The following is a 25,802-nucleotide window of genomic DNA, read 5'->3' as shown; positions in this document are numbered from 1 at the left end:
ATCATGGACTCCATGGGAATTCCCACAATATATTAGTTGTGGTATAACAATACCGAGACCACAGTAAGGGGTATGTCTCTTTTGACACCACATTCTCTTCCCACACTTATTTTACCAGGGAAACAACTCTGGAGCAGTTTAATTAAACTTCACTGCAATGAATTAGCCCAGGTCCTAGCCTTATGACAGCAAGGAACTTGGCAGGACCACAGGAGGCCGTCCTTCTGTGACACCAGAACTTGGGGATGGGAATGAAGAGCCTCTGGATGACCATGTAACCAGGATGCCTGCTACGGCTGCCAGTCACTCTGTCCCAGAAAGCTTCCAACCTGATTTAAAATAGCCTTCTCTAGTTTTCCCGCCCCTATCGGTGTACCTTAAAGTGAAGAGAGAGAGAGAGAGAGAGATGTCTTGAAATGGATTCCTTCAGGAAGAACTCATAGCCAATAAAGCTCTCCTTTCTCTTGCGTTCTTAACTAACAGATTTACTATGAGGTAACGTGGCTGCTGCAAAACTCAGATAATATTTGAAATTTGGCCAGATTAGCCCTACGGATTTAATCCACGTATTTTCTCTTTTTCTATTCGGAATTCTGTGTTTTGCTTCCCAAAAATGTGTTCTTTAAAACACTTTTTTTTTCTTTCCACACAAAAGAGAGTATGTGTTTTATTGACTTAGTCTCAGGATATTGGGGGGGAAGAGTTCTTTCAGCCTCTTCTTAATTGTGTATTTGCAATTGCAGGTAATCCTCAATTTAACTTTTTACTTAGTGAACTTACCAGGGCACGGAACAAAGTGACTTATGACCTGGCTTTTTTCATACCTACGACCATTGCAGTATCCCTGTGGTCATGTGATCAAAATTTGGATATTTGGCAACTGGCATGCATTAATGAAGGTTGTAGTATATCTGGGTCAAACATCTGTCAAGCAAAGTCAATGGGGCAGCCAGATTCACTTAATAACCGTGTTACTAATTTAAAAACTGCAGTGATTCACTTAACAACTATGGCAAGTAAGTCATAAAATGGGGCAAAATTCACTTAACAACCATCTCACTTAGCGACAGAAATGTTGGGCTCCATTGTGGATGTAAGTTAAGAACTATCTGTATGTCAACTGTGGAGTGATACAGGTTGGGGGTATTTTCTGCTACTTGCCCTTCCATTGTGCTAAACTTAATTCCTGACCGCCCTTGATTTGTAAATGCCGCATAGGAGAAGTTCCATCACAATGCTTTATTCTCTGGGACTTAAGTGGAACATAGGAAGGCAGGGAGACTGCAGAATATTGCAAAAATTAAAAAAAAAACATTCATAATCATAATATAATTCAAATGCTCCTATTCAAAAAAAATGCCATATTTTTTTTCTTTTGGGGGGAAAAAGTGGAAAAGAATATATTTGATAAACACAGAGAGAATACATGCTGAGCCCACAATAGTCATCATTATTGTATGTAAGCTCCACTTACAGGTTTTCCTGTAAGAAATTCCTGATGCACACAGTGGAATCTAACACCTGGGGAGTATTTTAGTTTCTTAGCAACTCTGGGTCAAATTCATTTACACTAAGATAGACGTAGGTCTTTTCCTCACTTACAATCAACATTCTCAGCAGAATGTCCTGGTAAACGTAGAGTTCCCCCACGGATCATACGACATTGGCCTATTATTATCTCCAAGATGTTGGAGATGTGGCCAAATGTTGTTGCTTAAGCCAACAAAATGAAATGGCATATGTTACTTTGCATTCCCTCTCTCACACTTATAGATATACTGTATTTTTCGGAGTATAAGACACACCGGACTATAAGACGCATCTACCTTCTTTGGTGAGGAAAACAAGAAAAAGAAATCTGCCTCTGCCTCCCAGCAATTTTGCCTCATTGCAGCAAACAGCAAACAGCCTGCTTCACTTTCATTTTCGTTTTCAGCATAGCTTGATTAGCACAAGAAAAAAAAATCTGCTCAAGCAATTTACCTCCTTGCAGCAAGCTAATTAGGCTGTGCTGAAGCTGAAAGGAGCTGTTTTTTCTTGCTGCTTGCTGCAAAGGAGGTAACTGCTGGGAGGCAGAGGCCAAAGGATGGGGGCCAGTGGGTAGGCGGGGCTACACTCGGTGTATAAGACGCACCTAAATTTTCACCCCCTTATAATGGTATAAATATATAGTACCAGTAAGAATAGTAAAGAAAGATGAAGAAACTTCTGATCTGGATCAAATTTTGCATGAGCAGCATGTCAGTCTATTTCCAAGACTTAATACACAGTAGAATTCTTTTGCCTTTTATTTCTAAAATAAACCTTCTTTTCTTCATTTTATTCCCTGCCAGTGAATTAAATATCACCAATTTTTATCAAAATACAATATAATGCATTATATTGCATTATATCTACATTTGGTCTCATTTTGTCGCCTATACATGTTTGTGTATACATGAGAACATTCTATAATAAAAAATGTTCAAAAATGAGAAATACTATAATACAAATATTAATGCATTTTCAGATGGACAATACACTATTTCCCAGAACACATTTCATCAAATTTTCTCCAATAAAATAGCATTGTGTCTTCCATTATTTATAGATATGTCTTTCTAATGCCTTTTATTAATTCATGACAATATGTAGGGTTTAACAAATGAGAAGCAATATAACTGTGGTTGCTGTCTTTAACTGAGGAGTATCAGAATACTTGGGATAAATTTGCAATTTCCTAGACTAGGCTGAAATGGGGAATGGTTGTTATGGTTCAGCATGATTGATGCTAAGCCATAATACAGCTACTCCATGACTTACACTCATGCATTTAATGATCGTTTGAAGTGCTGAGTGTTGGCAAGAGAATAGAATAGAATTACAGAGTTGGAAGGGACCTTAGAGGTCTTCTAGTCCAAACTCCTGCTCAGGCAAGAAACCCTATACCAGGGGTGTCAAACTCGTGGCCCACAGGCCAGATGCGTCACACACTGGCCACCCCCACCCCCAGTTTAGGAAAGGGGAAAAAAGTTGCAATACATCATGTGTCGTCTTGAGTTTGACACCCTACCCAATACCATTTCAGACATTTGGCATGTGTTTATGACCATTGCATTGTGTAATGTAATTCTATTTGTAACCTATTTATTTATTTATTTATTTATTTATTTATTTATTTATTTATTTATTTTTAATTTGATTTATATGCCACCCTTCTCCAGAGTCTCAGGGCGGCTTACAATGCGTTAAGCAATAGCCTTCATACTTTTGTATATTTTATACAAAGTCAGCTTATTGCCCCCACAAACCGGGTCCTCATTTTACCCACCTTAGAAAGGATGGAAGGCTGAGTCAACCTTGAGCCTGGTGAGAATTGAACTCGCAGTAATTGCAGGCAGCTGGATGTTAAATGCTGCCTTAGTAGGAGGCATTAGCTGCCTACGCCACTCAGGCTCTTGCTTCCCAGCTGGGTTCTGACAAGCAAAGTCAATGGGGAAAACCAGATTTGCTATACGACCACATGATTCACTTAACAACTATGGCATAAAATGGGGCACAATTCATTTAACAGCTGCCTTGGTTAGCAATGGGAATTTTGGGCTCAATTGTATCATAATTTGAGGTCTACCTGTACTTTGTCTGGCTATAGCACATTATAGGAACACTGTTGTTGTTGTTGTTGTTGTTGTTAGTTGCGAAGTCGTGTCTGACCCATTGCGACCCCATGGACAACGTTCCTCCAGGCCTTCCTGTCCTCTACCATCCTCTGGAGTCCATTTAAGCTCACGCCTACTGCTTCAGTGACACCATCCAGCCACCTCATTCTCTGTTGTCCCATTCTCCTTTTGCCCTCAATCTTTCCCAGCATTAGACTCTTCTCCAGTGAGACCTTCCTTCTCATTAGGTGGCCAAAGTATTTGAGTTTCATCTTCAGGATCTGGCCTTCTAAAGAGCAGTCAGGGCTGATCTCTTCTAGGACTGACCAGTTTGATCGCCTTGCAGTCTTGCGAGGTACACTGTATATTTTGTTAACCCAGGTTTCACCAACCTGTACATGTTTGCACAATAATAATAAGGTATGAATTAGCAGTATAAATTCGATTTGGAATGACTGGGTTCTGCTCATATTGACTTTCCTGACTCGCAGGACCTTCGTGGCAAGAAAAACCCTGTCACTGTTTCCCATCAGGATGAGAATAAATGACAGTCTCATCAGGTGACAAAGTAAAGCATATGATCTGCTGGCCCCGGCACATGAACTTTTGCTCATTTTTCTACAAAGGTAGAATTCAGGTGGTTTTTTAGTATGTGCATGAGCTTTCCTTGCCCAAGAGAAAACACAATGCCAGAGAAAAAGAGAGTGGTTTTTCTCCTTCTTGTAAAGGAGAGGAGGTGGCTTAAATGTAAATGACCAAGCTGATATAATTGACAACTCTGGTCTCCAAGCGATGAAAGCCTGGGCAGGAATGGGGTGGAGGAACCAGTCGCCTTTGAAATGAGGAAACCAGAAGGAACTGTAGTTGGATCCCAAAGGGCATGCTTGCCTATTCTAATTCAAATTTCCCATGTCTAGAGCTGTCTTGCAAGTAAAGGGAGAATCTTGTGTCAATGTATTTCCACTGCCCTATTATTCTTCTTACACAGGTAATGCAGAGGTCAGAGATTTTCAGGTGGAATAAACAGATCAAGTGTCTGCAACCATGGCTACTGGTCCACAAGGACAATCGTTCTCTTAGTTTCAGAAGTGGAAGGTGGGGAGAACACTGCTTTAAGTGGGGCAAGACAATGTAGGTGAGGAAAGGCTATTTTTTATACAGTATAAAATATATTCAAAGCCATCGGTAAGTAAAGAGTAAAGAAAAGTTCCGGAGGATTTGCATTTACAAGGTAGATCTGTACTACATTATTCGTGTAGTAATCCTGTGGCTTTTAGTGGGCTTTCTTCCTTTATAATTTCATGCTGTTTCTTTATTTCCTTACCTTTTGGAGTCACCCTCAGAAGACTTAACTTCCGTTTTCAAATCCAGTCTAGTGCCCATAATGCAATATCCTCTATTCTCACAATGGATAACTCATTCTGCAGAAACAATGGAGCAAGCATAGACAGGGGGGTTCACAGGGGTTCGGGAGAACCTCTAGCTGAGATTCGGGTGCACTTTGGACAACCCCCAAATCCCACTCCTGGCTGGCCCTGCCCCGCTCTGCCCCGCCCCTCCCCTCCCAGGAGTCCTCACACGGCCCATTTTGGATGCAGGTAAGTACAGGGCGTGCACAGAGGCTCAGAGAGGGTGAAAAACGGGCATATTGGAGCCTGGGGAGGCCGTTTTCACCCTCCTGGAGGCTCAAGAAAAGCGTCTGGAACCCAGGGAGGGCAAAAATGCCCTTCTGCTGTGGTGCAGGAGGCTGACTAGGCCAAGCTCACCCAGCAACCAGGCAGAGAACCCCTTGCTAAAATTTTTGAAGCCCGCTCTTGAGCATAGAGGGATGACACAAAAGTGCTACTGTTGCTTGGAAGCTATAGTGAGGAAATTCCACTGTCATGAGTTTATAAGATGGAACAACAAAAGTTGCCCAAGGCTGCAATCCTATACAGTTTCATAGGAATACTCACTGTTGAACTCAGTATAACCATATACTGAGTCTGTGTGTTATCCTTTTATCCAGAGCTGCTAGATTTTCTTTCTTGACACATGAGGAGTAATGACTACATAGAAGGCAAATGTTGCTGATGGGATTGACAAATCACAGGAGAGTAAATGAACTAAGCTTCAAATCTTCAGACTTACAGAAAATATTTGAATTTGACCTTCAAGGACAGGAACATTTCTGAAGATCTGATCTAGCTAGCTAGAATTGCCTCTGATTCATCATTAGAATAGAACACATAGTCTCAAAAGAGGACAAAATTGAAAGCAAACATCAATGCATGCTTTATTCATGCTTTGCATTAAAACAGAGGTCTTCAAACTTGGCAGCTTTAAGATTTATGGACTTCAAGGAGTTCCAAGTCTTCAAGCTGCCATGTTTGGGGACCCCTGCATTAAAACACCATTTTACCAATTTTGCTGCTTATAACAAAATGAATATACAGGATGTATTCTTTGACACCAGAAGCAGCAAAGATTGAGTCCACATTTGTCCTATGGTCTTCTTTGTAGATCTAAGTCTTAAAGAGATCCTACCAGGGGTGAAATCCAGCAGGTTCTGACAGGTTCTGGAGAACTGGTAGTGGAAATTTTGAGTAGTTCAGAGAACCGGCAAGTACCACCTCTGACTGGTCCCAGAGTGGGATGGGAATGGAGATTTTGCAATATCCTTCCCCCAGCAGTAGGGAAGGAGTGGAGATTTTGCAGTATCCTTTCCCTGGAGTGGGGTGGAAATGGAGATTTTGCAGTATCCTTCCCCTGCCACACCCACCAAGCCACACCACGCCCACCAAGCCACACCCACAGAACCAGTAGTAAAAAAATTTGAATTTCACCACTGGATCCTACCCATTGAAATTCAGTAAACCTTGTCATGATTGTTGGTCAAATAAATAGAAGTGTTTTCTTTCAAACCCCAGCATAGTGGAATCTTCTCTCCCCAGAGATAGGGTTGGCCTCATCATGCCTGAGCTTTTGAAGGTCCCCCTAGACCTGGTTATACCAATAGGCCTGGGAGTCCCAGGAGATGGGTGAACTAGTGAAGTGACTCATTATTAATATTCCTATTCCTAATACCTAATACCTATGCATGGCGTGCTGTTGTGGATAGCTATAAACACAAACCAGGCAGGCAGAAAAGTAAAGTTCTAAGGGTTTCAACCTGTCAGAACTTTCATGAGAATGGAGAAGAGGAGGTTATTACAAGTTTGCATAGATCCAGAGATTATCCTTGGACATGCTAAATCTTTTCATGATCGAGGGGTCTAGAGCCACGTGGAAGTAAAGTGAGTTTGGTCCAGTGAAACCAGCTAGAGAGCTTCATGGAGGATGCAGAACTTCTCTGACACTGGCCTTTCCAATTGGCAAAAGAAAATGGTATTGGATGCCTCAAAAAACAGGTTTTGATACACTAGAAAGCAACAAACTGTCAATTATTTGATTTATTGCCAAAGTTTTAGGCCAAGGTCAATACTACAGTATTTAGATATATATCTACTTTAAAAAATAAGAGCGAATTTCCAATTAATTGCTAAGACTAGGCATGGTGCCAACTACCAATAATTTCATGACAGGAGATTTGTAACATTATCTATTATCTCATAAAATGCATGTCACATCTTAAAAGGTTTCTGATGCCATTTAATTTAAAAGATGTTAATACCGTTGGCTAGATTAACAATTCCACTGATTATTCTGACCTTTATGTGCCAAATTTTCAGGAGCAAACTGGTATAGTTTTGGCTTTGTTATGCTTACTTAAACTGAATGTCATTTCTAATTCTATCCTCATTCTGAAATTACAAAGGCTGTGTTCACACAATACAGTTACCCATGAGTTAGTCTACAATTAGATCAGTTGACTTAGCTTAACATGGAACTAGAAATAATTTACATTGGCTGGGTTTGCACATTCTAGGTTTTAAAGTGGTTGGCTAGTTAGCTGTTCAATGTGTGATACATAAACACAGCATATGCCTTTTATATGTAGCTTGCCTCTGTTCAAAACATTTGTGTTCATTAGCACACACTTTCAAGTCAGTATATGGAGTACTGCAGCCTTAGCCAGTTTTCCCCTACTTGATTCCTCATATTTTCAGGATACCAAGGAGAAATCAACTCCTAAGCCAGTAACCAATTCTTCTGAGGTATGGAAGGAACTGAATGAAATTATTATTGATCTCACATATTCGCACAACCTTTGAAATAAGAAGCCCAAATGTCATATTCTTGTAAATCACTGGAAAATTGCTTTGAAGAATATGAAATTCATCTCTTTTGATTTCAAAATGAGGTTAGTACAACAGCACTTTTGGTGTGGTGTATTGATTCTCTGAGAGAACGTTTAATAATATTTGGTTGCAATCATCCTGCTGTTGGATATGCAATTATGAATGGGAAAGTTAGCTAGTATATTTTGACCTTGTCTTATTACTGACAGATTCAGGGACGAAATATACAGGTTTATCGAATACACATGACTTTAGACTAATAGTTGCATTGTCAAGGATGTCCTTCTTGATATTATAGTATTTGAAATCTGTCAAGGAATGTAAATGTTTGTATTTGTCTGGATCTGCCTTTCCCAGCCTTCTACTGCCCTAGTCTTGGGACTCTAATGGCCCAGCAGGAGGTGAACAATAATTCTGGAAGTTCGAATCCCAAGAATTTGTAGAAGCAAGGCAGACTGGCCAACCTTGATTAGGAATGGCTGTCTAGGATTTCAGGTGAGAAATTTTCTAAGCAACTGTTAGGGATTCCAGGTGTTTCTTTTACCTGCATAGCAATATGCTCTGCTCTAGCAGTTTCACTGTGTATTCCAGTAGATACGATAAGTGGGGAGGAAACGAAAACATATTAACCCACCACTTGTACCTTCAGCGCTTGCAATCAGTAGACTACCTTGAAGGCTTCAGCAATTGAGATAAGAAAGACAAAAATGCCTATTGTAAGCACGCACAGGTGTGCTTTCCCAGATATCTGATTTAAAGGCCATCTATGTGCTGCAAGGAAGCATGTGGTCAATCCATTCTGGGCCCAAATCCATATGGAATGCAGGCAAGAATCACATCTTTAAATTATACTTATGATTTTTTTTTTAGAAAAAGCCCTTACATTTCATTAAGCATGTATACGTGGCTAGTTCCAACACATCAATTTCACTTTCACTAGATTTTCTTTTGTAATTATTTACTTCAAATTAGACCCTATTATTATTATTATTTTTTGTAAACCCATAACTACTAGTAGGAGTTTTCAAGAAAAAAAATCGCAGTGAATTGTTAATTCCTTAAGTTTAAAATATATAAATTTATTTGTTTTTTCCAATGATACTCTAGAATTTTCACATGTTGATTGTTACAGGCTATTTTATTACATTCATTGTAGAATTTCTCACCCGAAATCCTAGACAGCCATTCCTTAGCCAGTCTGCCTTGCCTCTACAAATTCCTGGGTTTTGTATTCTAAATATGAATAAGTGTAGATCTGACCTAATTACTAATTAATTCAACATTTTAATTAAGTCTAGCTGATTTACATAAATGTTCTCTACTTTGTTAAAGGGCAACTGTGTGTTGGTCTCTAACCATGACTGAGGCTTGTAGAATCAGTACGACGTAATTGCCTTTATGCTTAGAATGGCTTCTCTTTAATAGAGTTACCAGCTATAACACTAAATTTTCTCACACATGAGGAGAAAGTTCAGGATATACAGGGGAGCTATAACACATTCCTACAGATAATATTGGGAGGGGAAAAAAAGCTGGAGATCTCACTCAGGTTTGAAAAGAGTTATGTGAGCAGCTTTAAAAAAAAAAACACAGTCAGCAGTTCGATATATTGTCCGCTTTAGGAGAAACCTCAAAAATCCATTGCTTTTGGCTTGCAGAAAGACTTAACTCAGCCTCCTTTTCTCTAATATACATTAGGTTGCGTTTCCAAATGCATTGAACCATACGATATTTTGTACTGGTGCATTTATATCAGATGAACTGTGACTGGAAATAAAGCTCTGGGAATTAAAAAAAAAGAAAGAAAGAAAGAGACCTGTCCCTGATCTAAATTCCAAAAACAAAAAACAGACAGACGTATTATATTTTTTTACTGCCAGTGGTTTAGAATGACCGTTCTTTTTCTTCCTCTTCTTCTTCCTAAGTGAAGGCTAGCATAAGGACAATTGCTGAAGCAGCCATCATAATATCCCACTACTAGAGAAATCCAGACTTACGGCTGCTCAAAGGAGAAATACATGACAGATCCATTGTTCTCTAGTAGCAGGATATTGGCCTAGCATAAAAACGCATGCAAACTTTGAAGGCTTTGAATATTTAAGGCAGGACACTAGTGGCTCATCTCAGTGGGAACTACCGAAAAGGGGAACCTGATTAAATTTAATGTCATTGTCACACTTTTTTTTTCCATTGCGAAGAATTATATAGGTAGCCATAGCTACGGCACTGTTCAGACACCATGACCACAATATTCTCCCTCAGAGGTTGGCGTCACGGGCCGAATTGTTCCCTCAAAGAATGTAAATTCATTGTGGGATATGATTCCGATCATTTAAAAAGATTTGTTGGTACCTGATCTGTGTTTGTTGGGTGGTTGGGAGACACTGAAGTTGAGAAATGAGTGCAATAGCTGGCTTAAAAAAAAACACCTTATGCAAAAGATTCCAAGTAACTCAGCATAAATTTGTGTTTTCCTTGGAATCAACTATCACGTCACATGCCAAATTATTTTTTCTGTCAATAGCACCTCTTGTGAAAGAAATCACATTTTGGAAAAGCAAAATGCATTTATTGCTGAATTAGTACCTTGGAAGAAAAAAATTCTCAAGCTAAAACTAAAGCAATAAATAAAAGTGAAAACCACGTAGCCGAATTCAGTGCCACAAATAAGTTGATCACAACTCTAGGACCTGAAAACGTAAGACAGATTCTGCATTTTCTTTGGATAAAAGTGAATTTATAATGGGAACTTAGTTCCACCTAGTGTGAAATCATCACAAAACAAACTTTTCTTCCAACTTTGGTTTATGTGATAAATGCTGATTTACTTGCTTGTGCATTTTCACTTCATGAAACCTTGCTACAGAGGGGATTTCTGGTTCCAGAAGAACAATAGAATGGCTGTAACATATCAGCTATAGCAAATTTGCTCCATTCTGGAATATAACAACTATTCTTTAGCCGGCCGGACTAATTAGACTCATTTCCATCCGAAATAAGTTGGGCAAGCATGCCTCATTTACCACTCACTGAGATGCATGAATAAAGAAATGTCTCTATCTCTCAGGAATGGCACTAGACAATAAATGAAGGGGCTGAAAGTAAGACCTCTATGCCTTTCTTTCTAATGGTTTGGAATGGTTAAAACACTAGTTCATATTTTCTGTGACATACAAGTTGTTTCAGAGCAACTATGCTTCACTGATCACAAGGTTCTTAGTAAACAAAACCCAATACACTGAAAATGAAATCGATGTCTTTAAATGGTTGACACAAGTCTAGGAGCTATAGCAATAACTGTTCCATAGGATAAATACATTCTGGATCTGCATAAGCGTAGCATGAATTGTGCAGAAAAATTCTAAGAGGGGATAACCTCTAAAGAAGAGGGCGTAGTTACTCATTCGCAGCTTTACAACCGTATCTGTGCCATCATGACCCTCTTTCATAAGTAGTAATTAGTGAATGTGGACCACAAAGAAATCACTTACTTTAGTCATAATACCCCAATCTTCCAGTAAAAGTTGGCAAGATAGCAGAAATGCACCATCTTTATCTCCTTTAGATTGTTTGATGGGTTAGGTCTTAAGGTGAAGAGCCTGTAGTACAGTGGACTAAGCACTGTTATTAACATCTGCTGCTTGCAATTACTGCAAGTTCAAATCTCACCAGGCTCAAGGTTGACTCAGCCTTCCATCCTTTCAAAGGTAGGTAAAATGAGGACCCAGATTGTGGGGGCAATAAACTGACTTTGTATAAATATACAAAAGTATGAAGGCTATTGCTTAACGCATTGTAAGCCGCCCTGAGTCTCCGGAGAAGGGTGGCATATAAATTAAAGCAAAAAAAAAAAAAGATCTTGTGGTTCCAGCCCCTCTTTTTTCAAGTCACATTTGGAAAGTCTAGTTTGTAACTATTTTTGGAATCACGGTCTTTGGGGCCATGTTAACCTCTATTTTACTCAACATTTATAGCACACCAGGGAGAGAGGTCATTCAGAATTTCAAGGGAGTTTTCATCAATCTCTCTGATAATGGTTTCATCCTTGTTGCCACCTAACTCAAAAGAAGAAGCAATAATTTTCATGGCGGTCTGAGACTGATAATGGAACTGCATTTCTTTTTAACCTCTTCTTTAAGAGCTTAAGGCTAGATATATAGAGGGAAGTATTCTCGCTTTTCCCTAACAAGAAATTTGTAGGATAATTTGGACTGAGAGAGAACAGGTCCACAATTACTGTACTCCATGAATTCCATAATCAAATGGGGTTCTCTAGTCCCAATACAAAATATACAGTAATCCCTTACCTTATCCTACTATGTACCTGGCTGTTCCTTCTCCTAAATAATGATGGTGGAAGGGGAACTACAAGTAGAATTTTAAATTCTATACTCATTCTATCTTTGTTCACTGGAAACTGACCATTCAAAGCTACCACCAGTCCTAACAGGATGACTATGTTACTTGGAATACTTGGTCAGCATTCTGTGCTTCCCTTTGTGTTTCAAAATGTAATTCCTGCACACAGTAGAAGTAGCCCTATTTCCAAAATATTCTTTAAGTATTTAGTCATTTAATCCGAAGCCATACATAAAACTTATTTGTGGATTTGTTCCTGAACTGAAGACTCTGAAAAAAGAAATTCTCTCCATTGCTTGTTACAGGTGTGGTGAAAAGAAACTCTTTTGAATTTTTCCTTATCAATTCTTAAGCGAGAATTTGGTTTTTTTAGCTTTCATTCAAAGAAAACGATTTAATCTATAGGGGTTGGTGGATAGAGTGCTGAGTTCTTACTCTTTAAAAAGAAAAAGAAAAAGAAAAAGAACTCAGAACTAGTGGCTACCTGAAAATAAATTCTTCTTATTTCAGCGTGACCTTAAATTTGAGATGGATTGGATAACCCTTCAAGTGAAGGACTGCCATGTCTGAGCTCTATTCCCCAGGGAAGTGTGGACAAATCTGCCAAGTTCTACTCACATTCCCACACAGAGAGACACAAAACGATGTGCAAAAATAAATGTAGAAAAAGACAGCTGTTATTTGAAAAGCAATATTATTTTTATGTGTTGATCTTTTCTGAACTGATTTCAAAAAGAGAATATCTCAATGGTAGGCATTATGGCAACAAATCTCCCTTTATAAATTTCCTGCATTCCTTTTTTAATTTAATTAATTAGTTAAAAGTGACAGCCATTAGGAAGCTACCATAGTGCAATACAAAGCATCTACCTCCACCTGTATTTTCAAGAATGTATCTGGCCTCCTATTGCCACTATACGTGTTCTTAGAAGTGAAAAAGCAAAAGTTAGAATATTTTGGACATGTACTATCACACCCGGAAAAATACATCATATTTCACTTAATCCTCCAGGGAAAGACTGAAGGCAAACGAGGTCCAGACAGAAGAAGAAGAACATCATGGCTTCAAAATCTAAGGGACTGGTTTGGACAAAACTGAGCAGCACTTTTTTGTGTGACTGTTGATAAAAATAGGATCGCCAACATGATCGCCAATGTCCAATGACCGATTTGGAAGAAGAAGAAGAAGAAGAAGAAGAAGAAGAAGAAGAAGAAGAAGAAGAAGAAGAAGAAGAAGAAGAAGAAGAAGAAGAAGAAGAAGAAGAAGAGGAGGAGGAGGAGGAGGAGGAGGAGGAGGAGGAGGAGGAGGAGGAGGAGGAGGAGGAGGAGGGGGAGGAGGAGGAGGAGGAGGAGGAGGGGGAGGAGGAGGAGGAGGAGGAAGAAAAAGGATGTTCTTAGAAATAAAAATAATGGTAGACTGCAGGGACAGCAAAAGATACTTGCCTTGTGTGTGACAGGACAATCAGTGCTCTTTTTTTCAGATACGCTGCATGCATTGCACATACATAAAAAGAGGCAAATCTTCAGTAGCCTGGTTGCACCCATTATTTTTAAACCAACTCTGCCACTGTGGACATCCTGGGCAGCCGAAGTTCAGAGCTATGTTTATAGGTGGCAACCATTCAGAGTTAAGATGGACCTCCCAAAAAGGTACTTACAACCTCGTTCCAAAATCCTGATGGTGGCACTCCCCCTGCTGTTGCATAGCCACATTTCGGGTGCTTTGTAATTGACTCGCTATTGCAACTGTGACCACATTCTGTGATCATATGACCACAATTTATAAAAAATTGTTTTGCCAGTTTCCCTTGTTTGGGGCTGGTTTTCCACCAAAAAAGAAAAAAGAAAGAAATGTGCATAAGAATGAATGGACTTGCTTTATGATTACCCTGATCGCTTTACAATTGGCATGTTCTCTTTACAGCTGCTGCAAAAAAAGGCTGCAAAATCAAGTTGCTCACACAGGTGCCTCAACATATAACCATCACGACTTTCAGTGGAAATTCCAGGCTCCATTACAGTTCTTATTAGAGAACTACCTATTCAAGTATACCCAACTGGACAGAAGGAAAATTAAAGCAGAAGAGGAAACAGAGAGGGTAAAAGAAATGATAGGACAGTGATTGCTAACCTTTTCCAGACCAAGCGGCGAAAGTGCCCACATATTCGTGCGAATGCATGTGCGTGCACCCAAACCCCCAAAATGCAATGTGTGCATGGCCCTCATGCATGCGCCCGACCCCCTGTGCATGCACACATGTGCTCACGAACCCCCAAAATGCAAACCATGTGCGGCCCCCCGCACGCCCCTGCCTCGCTCATGCACGTGTGCCCTCCCACATGCCCCCGTGCATGCGCGGCAGAGACCTGAAGACCACCTGGTCGACAGGAGGCGCGCACACATGTGCAGCACAGCTGAACTGGGGCAACAGCTCACGTGCCATCAGAGAGGGCTCTACATGCCACCTCTGGCACGTGTGCCAAAGGTTTGCCATCACTGAGATAGGATATTATAATCTCACTACTTTCCCTTTAGAAATTGATGCACTGTCACAGGACATGACCATCATGGCTGCCATTTTATAGGACAACAACATTGTTGTTGCCTCAACATCGTCTCGAAAATTCCACGTTGGATTACCTGCCTAACCAATTTCGTATGGATGGCTGTATAATTTTCAGTTCTATTTCTACAGTTGCCGGACTCTTTCGGAACACAAATGTGGTCATGTTGCTCAACAACTGATATAGGGAGCCCTTTTCTTCCTTTCCAAGCATCCCCAAATCTTGGAAGTGAAACATAATTCTAGTTGTAAAGGCCTGCTTTAAAGCTCTCCTGCATCAGTCTAAAGACGCATTCCTTCCAACCACTGCATAAAGCTCTCTGGTCTAAAACCCCCTAGGACAGTGTTTCTCAACCTTGGTAGCTTGAAGATGGGTGGACTTCAACTCCCAGAATCCCCCAGCGCTGGCTGGGGGATTCTGGGAGTTGAAGTCCACCCATCTTCAAGCTTCCAAGGTTGAGAAACACTGCTCTAGGGCTCCCATTCTCTGCAAAGGAAGTCTGGCATCTAGTGGACATTCTGTGTCAAAAAGAAAATTATGGACACCTGCGACACAATGAAAGAAAAACCACACAAACTCTCAAACTAATAAAACAGTCCATTTCTGGCCATGCGTTCTAATGCAAAAAAGAATCAGAATATGAATAATGGTAGGCAAATGAAGTTCTGATCCCTGAATGAGTTTAATGGTATACTTTCTTATACGATAAGTAAGAGAATATGTACATCTGTCTGTGTTGATAGAGGCAGTCTCTTTTTTTATTTGAAAATATTTTAAAATGCCTTTAAAAAAGAAAAATAGAAAAGAATAGAATTCTTTATTGGCCAAGTGTGATTGGACACACAAGGAATTTATCTTGGTGTATATGTTCTCAGGGTACATAAAAGAAAAGATACATTTGTCAAGAATCATAAGGTACAACACTTAATGATAGTCATAGGGTACAAATAAGCAATCAGGAAACAATATCAATATAAATCGTAAGGGTATAAGCAACAAAATTACAGTCATACAGTCATAAGTGGAAGGAGATGGGTGGTGGGAACAATGAGAAGATTAATAGTAATGCAGACTTAGTAAATAGTTTGACAGTGTTGAGGGAATTATTTGTTTAGCAGAGTGATGGCATTCAGGAAAAAACTGTTCTTGTGTCTAGTTGTTCTGGTGTGCAGTGCTCTATAGCATCGTTTTGAGGGTAGGAATTGAAACAGTTTATGTCCAGGATGCAATGTAAATATTTTCACAGCCCTCTTTTTGGCTCGTGCAATATACAGGTCTTCAATGGAAGGCAGGTTGGTAGCAATTGTTTTTTCTGCAGTTCTCCTCATATTAGAATTTAAAGCTCTAGGGAGGATTACCACTGACTAGATATAACTTTTGCATGCAAATGATAGAAGCATCATTGGAAGAAAGCAGTTCAGCTAAGTTTAACTTGGCATAGCTGCCAATAATTCATTAGTTGAGTTATAAAAGATTAAAATTTGTTACCAAATCATAAAAATCAAAACGATCAATAAATAAAATGTAATAATAGTTCTCTTAAGTTTAAGATAATGCAGTGTTTCTTCACTTCTTAAATTACTTCATGTCTTGCTTAGCTTCCCATACAGTATTCTTGAAACTAGTGAATATGATGCCAAAATCTTTTTTGAAACTTTCCAATAGCTTTCTTGCCCATTCTTTTGATCTTTTGAAGTTTTTTTTTTTAAATAAAATTTCTGGTAGTATTTTGAGTTATTTATCATTGGCGGTGGCAGGTGGATTACTTTTAAAAATCTTTCCATCCTTCTGAAACCAATCACTTCTTAATCTGAAAAAGACCCATTTGAGGATAATTTAATGCTTTATATATTATTTACTTATTAAGTCTGATCCTGCCTTGGAGAGATTTAAGGCTACTATCCCATTAAGTTTTCCTTTCAAATGGGAAAACTATTGATTGCTGGCAACAATTGTATAATCAAAAAAGTACATTCCTAAATATATCCTGCCAGCTGATAATTAAACAGAAGAAAACCAAATTTCAGCTGTGCAAAGTTCAATGCAATTCCTTAATGAAAGTTTAACTATTGCTCTAGAGAATAAAGAAATCAATTCATAAGTGTGTTCTGAGTAACTGGAAAACATGTGGCAGTATAAAAATAATCCTTGTTTTCTATCTATCAAAGCTTAGTTGAGAAAGAAACTTACTGCAGATCAGAAAACTCTGCCAGAACTATGTATAAACTTGTTAATAAATTAGTTGCTATTACTCATTAAAACTTTTATGTTAGGGATAAGCAACCAGTTGCTTCCAAACAATTCAAGGTTGTAGGTCCCATAAAGGTAAAGGTTTCCCCGCACATGCGTGCTAGTCGTTCCCAACTTTGGGGGTGGTGCTCATCTCCGTTTCTAAGCCGAAGAGCCAGCGCTGTCCGAAGATGTCTCCATGGTCATGTGGCCGGCATGGCTCAGCACCGAAGGTGCAAGGAGCGCTGTTACCTTCCCATTACAGTGGTCTCTATTTTTCTACTTGCATTTTTTTTACGTGCTTTCAAACTGCTAGGTTGGCAGAAGCTGGGCCAAGTAACGGGAGCTCACTCCATTACATGACACTAGGGATTCGAACCGCTGAACTGCCGACCTTCTGATCGACAAGCTTAGCATCTTAGCCACTGAGCCACCGCATCCCTTGTAGGTCCCATAATCTCCGGCTATTAGCCATATCAGTGACCACAGAGACTTGGAATTCTGAAACTCCTGGAAGAATCAGGTTCCTTAGCCAGTTCTAATTCATATCTTGAACATATGCTTAGTATAAAGTTAAGTACCAGTCTTCTGAGAATGCCCATAATAATTTAAGGAGAGATCTGAAACAGAACTAGATTAAAGTTTCTGTGATCCCAGAGAGTAGCAACTGCACGCAGTTATTTTTTTTAACACATTAGATATACCAACATGATTAAACAACATATTTTGGTGATTTCAGCTAATCCTCAATTTACAACCATAATTGGAACAATATTTCTGCTTCTAAGCTAGGCAATTGTTAAGTGAGTCATCCCAATTTTATGACTTTTGTTCTCATGGTTGTTAAGTGAATCACCGCAGTTATTAAGTGAAACACACATTTCTTTCACCACTGATTTACTTGTCAGAAGTCAGCTGGAAAAATACCCAAATGGCGATCATGGGTTATGCGGTAACCATTGTAAATGCATGCTGGTTGCCAAGCACCAAAATTTTGATCACAACTATGGGCACAGTACGACAATCATAAGCACAAGGACCATTCATAAGTCACTTTTTTCAGTGCTGTTGAAACTTTAAATGGTTGCTAAATAAACAATTATAAGTCAAAGACTACCTATAGTATACATGCCTCTCAATAATGAATGTTTGTCCCCTTAATACAGTAATGGCTAACCTTTTTGTCATCACGTGCCGAAAGTGAACGCATGTGCGACTGCGTGTGCGCGCATGTGCCAGCACCCATAATGCAATGCATGTGTGACCCTCCCCTGTGCTCCCCCTGACTCCCCTGCACATGTGCATGCTCCCCCCTGCTCCTTCATCCCCCCCACATGCGCGTGCGACCCTCTCACGTCCTGTTTTGGGTCTAGCAGGCCTCCCTGCAGCCTCCTGGAACAAAAAATGGGGCACTGCACTCCCCCATGCTCCCCGCACCGTGTGTGCAGGCATGACCCCCCCCCGTACATGCACACGCACCTCCCGCATGTGCTGCATGTATAGCAAGTGACCAAAAAATATTTGCGGTCACAGTAACTACTGAACAAGGTACTACTGTTATGATTATATTCAAATAGTTCATGTGATGCATTGGATTCCAAATTTCAAAGTGCAGAGGTGGGAATCAAAATGAAGGTTCATACCATAGAATTAGAGAACTGGGAAAAACTGTGGGGGAAAAATTATAAACTGACAATGTTGGGGGCATACAAAGAAAACTTATGTAAAATGTTTTATCGCTGGCATTTGCCCCCAGCAAGATTAGCAAAAATGTTCCCAAATAGACCAGCCAATTGTTGGAAATGTAAACAGAAGCAGGGAACATATTACCACATGTGCAGGTATTTTTGGAAAAATGAAAGTATACCTTCTGATGGAATGGTGATAAGAAAAGTTGTTCTGTCCCCGTCTCACACATGCACACCAGCAGTCGACCAAGAGTTAAAATAAACCAGCAGACAAGAATTTCCTTTGATAACATAATTGGCAGCAACCCAGTGTCTGCTTGCCAAAAGTTTTTACTTACTCCTACGACCGAAACATCAAAGTAAGTCCACAAAAACCAAAGAATAGTCAAGTCCAGTCCAAAAATCAATCCAAGCAGAGCATATAACAAAGTTCCAGAAATGCAGAATGACTTGCTAGCTTTCAGTTTTGTCCGTCACAAAGCCTGAATGGCCACCACACCCCCTTTTATCCCCTGTGGGGTGTGGTCCAGTGACTCAGCTTAATCTCTGGCACGCCTCCTTCTCTGCTGCACACGCTTGTCTTTCCGACACTGTCGGGGATCCAGCCAAGACTTATCTCTGTCGCTGTCTAATTGCGGCTGCTCAGAAGTTCCTGGCTCCTGGCCTATCTCTTGGCCTTCGGAAGATACCTGCGGCATTGCCAGAGAGGAGGATCCTGGAGAGGGAGGCCTTGCCAACTCCTCTCCTTCACTTTCGGAGTCTTCTCCCTCCGATAAGGCGGGCTCAGGGGTCGGAGTCACAACAAAAGTGCTAGAATGTGTGGAGATGGATAGGCTGACAATGGAAATAAAAGACAGAGGAGAAACTGACTACTATTTGATTTGGACTTTATGGTACAACTGGTTAGAGAAGAGAAGTAAAGATTAAGGATGTTAAAGTAAGATAAGATGTGATAAAAATGAATATAGATATATTTATGTAAGTATAACAAGCACACAGTGTACAGATTAATGTACGTTGCTAATTTATAGTCATTAACTATAATGTATATAAGAAAAGTGGAATAACCGGTATGAACATATGAGGAATACTGATACCGAAGTGCTGTATTATTTTAAAAACCCAAAAAACCCAAAATGAAGGCTCATCAACCTGGTATCAGATTGGAAGGGGACTTTCACGCATATTCTTCAGTCAGGAAAAAAAGCAGGCTAGTAATTCATAAACTTAGAACAATTTCATTTTTTTAAAAAAAAAAATCTGTCTCAACAGTTGCTGCCCTGATTATTTTATATCCATCTAAAAAAAAAATCAGTTTTCAATAGAAAATTGCATTGATGATTCAAGATTATGAATTTGAACTGTAAACCTTTCTCCCCCTAGTGGACAAAATAGTGTATGACTGTGAATTGTTTCTGTTTTTACATTTTACCACATAAATTCTACTTGAAGTCATAAAACATTAGAAACCTACAATGATAAGGAAAGCTTACTTATTAGTTACTGCTTTCTTAAAGTGCTGGGTTTTTTTTTCAAAGGAGAATTAATGACATAAACCTTGCTGGTAAATAAATGAAAACTTTAACCCAGCAAGTCAGGCCTTTTAAATACTTTAGACCTACTTTCCATTCGTCTGGATCCTGGAGAGAACCAATTAGGTCGGCCACAGAAAAACCTAATAGGTGTACAAAGGTTACACTTTTCTCTTCTGTTAATTAGGAGGCTATTATATACCAGTAGCTATTAAGTTTATTGAGGCAGAGACAGCTCCCCAGGTACTGTAGGGCACTAAAGCACATGGAAATTATCTAATCAAAATCTTAAAAGCCTTATTTCAAGTGTCCTGCTGTGCCTCTAACTGCACATCTGCAGGAGTTGAACTGTGCTAGTCTCTCCTGCAACAGCCTATATTTGTCAATTTAATTATGGGCTTAAACTAAGTTTTGCTAAGGTTCTTGTTTTTAGCAGCTCTGATTCTTTATAATTTCAACTCAGCAAGAAAGATCTAGTCCCATAAGGATGTTCATCAGTGAGAATCTTTGATCCGAATTTGCTGGGGCCAAAGCTGGAATTAAACATCCAGCTCAAGATACAGCCCTCCAAAACCAGCAGGGAGATTTACTACACTTTGTGGGTTGAAGATTAATAGAAAGCTATTCATTCTGATAATGTTCTCCCCGGTTTATTTTAAAGCTCTGCCCGCAACAATATTAGAAAGCATGATAACATCACCATTTTGGGGCATAATGCCCATGGGCAGTTTTAAAAACTGAGTCCCTAGTCTTGAACTTCTACTGTGCCCTCTCTTTAGTTTCCATGTTCTGATCTTATTTCCATTACTGTTTATTCACCAGACATGATAAAAATATTATATCTATCTCTTGCTTATGGTCTAGCGCCCTGAGATCATTATCTACTGTATCATCATTATACTGTGTTAGAACCTATCATAAGCAACCTATCATGATATTATAGGCAGTCCTCAATGTATAACCTTTGTATGGCTGCTAAATGAGGATTACAAAACTTTATTCTGTGGTACATAGTGCCATACATGCCTGATCCATCTGGCATTCAAGAAAGGCTTAAAAACATGGCTGTTTTCTCAGATGTTGAGTTGGGAAGTTAATGGGGCCTGGGTCAGTGGTGAAATCCAATTTCTTTTACTACTGGTTCTGTGGGCGTGACTTGGTGGGCATAATGTGGCTTGGTGGGCATGGCAGGGGAAGGATACTGCAAAATCTCCATTCCCACCCCAGTCCAGGGGAAGGATACTGCAAAATCCCCATTCCCTCCCCATTCCTGGGGGAAGGATATTGCAAAATCTCCATTCCCATCTCACTCTGGGGCCAGCCAGAGGTGGTATTTGCTAGTTCTCCGAACTACTCAAAATTTCTGCTACCGGTTCTCCAGAACCTGTCAGAACCTGCTGGATTTTACCCCTGGCCTGGGGGTACTACTGTTGTGATTGCTGTTGTCCTTGACTGCCATTATGTGTATTTTCATTTAATTCTTCTTCACTGTTTTAACTTTGTTACCTATCCAGAGCAAGTATTATGGGATGATGGCCACACAAATTCATTTAAGTAAATAGATTGGGGAGGGGGAAATACTGTCCTTCCAACAATGTAACTTTCAGGAGTCCCTGGAAATATTCAGAATGGATTTTGGTCTTCCTTATTATTGCACTCACTGTGTACTGCAATTTACAGGTGTTGAATATCATGTTTAAAGCACCACATGGATGGGGCCAGGTTATTTGTGGGACTGCCTCTCCTTGAGGTTATCTGCCTGCCCCATCACGTCAGATACAGTGAGTATTCTCCAGGTCTCTTCCATTAAACATCACCATTCAGTGGGATCTGGGAAGGGCATATTTCCCATAATGGCCCCAGTCTTGTGGTACACCTTTTATGCAGTGATCCAGCAGGCTTCCAATCTTTTTAACCTTCCTGGCTCTTCCCCCAGGAGCTAGAATTGAGTAAAATGGGAGCCTATATATTGTTTTGTCAGATTCATCCAAGAAAAATGGCAGAGGTGCCAGGTTTGTTTCATGGCTTCGTTTGTTTCTTGTTTTCATTATCAGGAACTGCCCAGAATTGCGTTCTAAAATGGGCAGACATACAAATCTTTTAAACAAATAAACTGTAGAACTAAGTGTTCCTTATGTTTATATCCTGCACTTTTATTTATTTTTTTATCAAGGAACCTAGTAACCAAATCAGTAGTGTTGCACCAGGCACCTTCAAATCATAATATTTTTCCAACTAGACATCCTTCAAATGTGTTGAGTTATAACTTGCCAGATTCTCTCCTAGCAATCTGGACCGGAAACATTTAATCCAAAAAACAGGTTTCTCAGAGCTCTAACTAGCAACATTTATTAGAAAAAAAGTTTAAGGTCCCAATAGTACAGAATATATGTAGCTCAGGGATGACCTGTTGGGTTCTTGGGGTTCTTTGAACTCAGTTGTTGTTTCCTGAAGTTCCTTCATTACCAGGCTAAGTAACATGAACAGTGCATGGAACAGTAGACTTGGCTGGTTGGCATGGGAAAAAACAATAGCCTAGTCAGGAACCATCATGGATACTATACCCTCAACCAAGATTGGCAGGGAAAACTACTATATGTAAATAAATCAGCAAATTCCCCTCTATGAATGTGTCCAAAAAGATAACCCAGCTCAAGGTATACCAAGAACCCAACAGAAATCTAAGATTTAACATAGTAAGTTCAATGAATATTCAAATTTGAAATGAAAAACTTAAAGCAAATCATTGCAGTTGTTATGTGACTTACATGGTCAATGACCTGTCCCATTGACTTTGCTTGTTGGAAGCTGGCTGGACAGATTGCAAATGGCAATCCTATACAGGGGTGAAATCCATCAGGTTCTGATAGGTTCTGGAGAACCAGTAGCGGAAATTTTGAGTAGTTCAGAGAACCGGCAAATACTACCTCTGGCTCGCCCGAGTGGGGTGGGAATGGAGATTTTGCAATATCTTTCCACCAGGAGTGGGGTAGGAATGGAGATTTTGCAGTATCCTTCCCTTGCCACACCCACCAAGCCATGCCCACCAAGTCACACCCACAGAACCCTTAGTAAAAAAATTTGGATTTCACTGATCCTATGCCCTGGGACATTGCAGCCCTTTTAAATACATGCCAGTTGTCAGAGACCGATTTCTAATGTCGTGACCATGGGGGATGCTGCAATGGTCAGAAGTGTGAAGACCAATCACAAGTCACTTTTTAGTGCCGTTGTAACTTTGAATGATTGCTAAACAAATGGTTATGAGTTGAGGACTGCCTGTATGAACCAGATGTCTGTTGATTTCTAGATCTCTTAAACTATCTAAAGGCTAGACAGAATTTCTGAATTGATCCTATATATTTGTATACAGTACTAATCAGGGGTGGGCTTCAAAAATTTTAGCAAGGGGTTCTCTGTCCGGTTGCTGGGTGGGCATGGCCATGGTGGGCATGGACTAGTTGGCCTCCTGCACCACAGCGGGGCATTTTTGCCTCCCCGGGCTTTCCTCGAGCCTCTATATGGGGAAAAATGGCCTCCCAGGTTCCGGAGGCCCTCTGGAGGCTGGAAACGGGCCCATTTCCGGTCTTCGCGAACTTCCAGTAGGCCTGTTTTTCACCCTCCCCGAGCCTCCGCGCACCCTGCACTTACCTGCATCCAAAATGGGCCGCGTGGGGACTCCTGGGAGGGGCGGGGTGGGGTGGAAGGAGCCAGCCAGGAGTGGGATTTGGGGGTTCTCCAAACTGCACAGAATCTTAACTAGAGGTTCTCCCAAACCGCTGCAAACCTCCAGCAGCCCACCCCGGTACTAATCCCCCACTCTTTTTTAAAAAAGATCTTAAGCAAGAGAATGTGCCAATGTGTTGTGCCTCTCCTAACTGAAACGCCAGCAGATGTTTCTATCTGCTAAAGGAGTTTTTCTAAAGAATAGACCTGGAGATATTTTTTATGATAAATATAATTATTAAATCCTTTGGCTGACTAAAAGTGAATTTTAAGAAGATAAGCATTTCATCAATCACTTTGGACTACTTCAGGCTAGTAAACATTCATTTTTTAGAACATTTAAGAAATAAAAACAAACTTATTATCACAAAGTGTGGTTCACTGGGTAGATTAAAAGCAAGCACTGATTGCTGTTGTTACTTAAAATCTTAACTCTAACTTTTAGTGGAAAGAAGCATTTACTGCTGTTTCTGAGCTAATTCTCGGCTAATTCTATTATTTAACAAAGTATTATTTTTGCTACAAATTGTAAAATAAGTAAAAACAAATTTCTGGAGCAATGTCTCCAAGGAAGTTTCTTTATCCCTACAGACTGTAATATCAGTCAAGAATCCGAGAAATGACCCTGTAAAATCAGACATATTTTTCCCAGAACACCCAAAGAAGATATTTTTTTAAAAAAACCCAACTGTGAAACCTGAACAGTTTGCTTTGATGTTGGCATGGGCTTACACTCCTCTATAACTACTTCACAATTGCCATGTTTGGAAGACTTAACAATATCATTCATAATTTTCTTAGCAGATTGCGGTAAAGTTGTAGCTGTAATGTATCTAGATTATAAAAGTTTCGGACAAAGTATCCATGATATTTTTTTATGCAAGGTTGTTAAGGGTGAATAGCAGGGCAAACAGATATACAGCTACCTGAACATTGTATTGAAAGAGTAATCAACAGTTTCTCATCCAATTGAATATCAACTGGGGTGCCACAATGTTGTGGATTTCTGAACATTTTTATTAATGACGTGAGTGAGGAAGGAGAGAAAATGCTTATCAAATCAGCAGTTGACATAAGATTGGTCATTAATACCCTAGAACAGAGGTTTTTGACCAGTGGCAGGGAAGGGGCAATCACGCAAAACTCCATTTGCACAGAACCATCCCGTCTCCGCCCCCCCTGTTGCCGCCACCACTGCCACCGATCCATAGAGCCAAAAAGATTAGAGACCGTTGTCCTAGAAGACACAGATAAAATCAAGAACAAACTTGATATCTATTTAAAATAACTCAAAACCAACTACTCAAAAATGGAACATTTAACAGATATATACTTTTAATGAACCACAGTGGCGCATTGGTTAGAATGCAGTACTGCAGGCTACTTCTGCTGACTGCTGGCTGCCTAAAATTTGGCAGATAGACTCTCATCAGGCTCAAGGTTGACTCAGTCTTCCATCCTTCCGAGGTCAGTGAAATGAGGACCCAAATTGTTGGGGGCAATATGTTGACTCTGTAAACTGCTTAGAGAGGGCTGCAAAGCACTGTGAAGCGGTATATAAGTCTAACTGCTATTGCTATATATACTTTTAAACTTAGAATCAAAAATCAAATGCAAAGATATAGGATAGAGGCTAACTAGTTTAGCAATGGAATTTGTGAAAAATATTTTGAAATAGTAGTTGATTGCAAACTGAATATGAACCCATCTGATACGGCTGCAAAAACAACACATGAAATTTTAGGCTGCAACCATAGAAAGAGGGTTTCCAAATCCATGGATATAGTAATTCCAGGATAATTTTGCATTGGTCAGATCCCTTCTCAAATACTGTGTTAATTCTGG

This window comes from Pituophis catenifer, unplaced genomic scaffold, assembly GCF_029215685.1.
Source record: "Pituophis catenifer annectens isolate HBS135680 unplaced genomic scaffold, rPitCat1.0.hap2 SCAF_8, whole genome shotgun sequence".
In the NCBI taxonomy this organism is placed as follows: Eukaryota; Metazoa; Chordata; class Lepidosauria; order Squamata; family Colubridae; genus Pituophis; species Pituophis catenifer.
The sequence above is the reverse complement of the archived record's forward strand: the minus strand, read 5'-3'. Positions refer to the sequence as shown.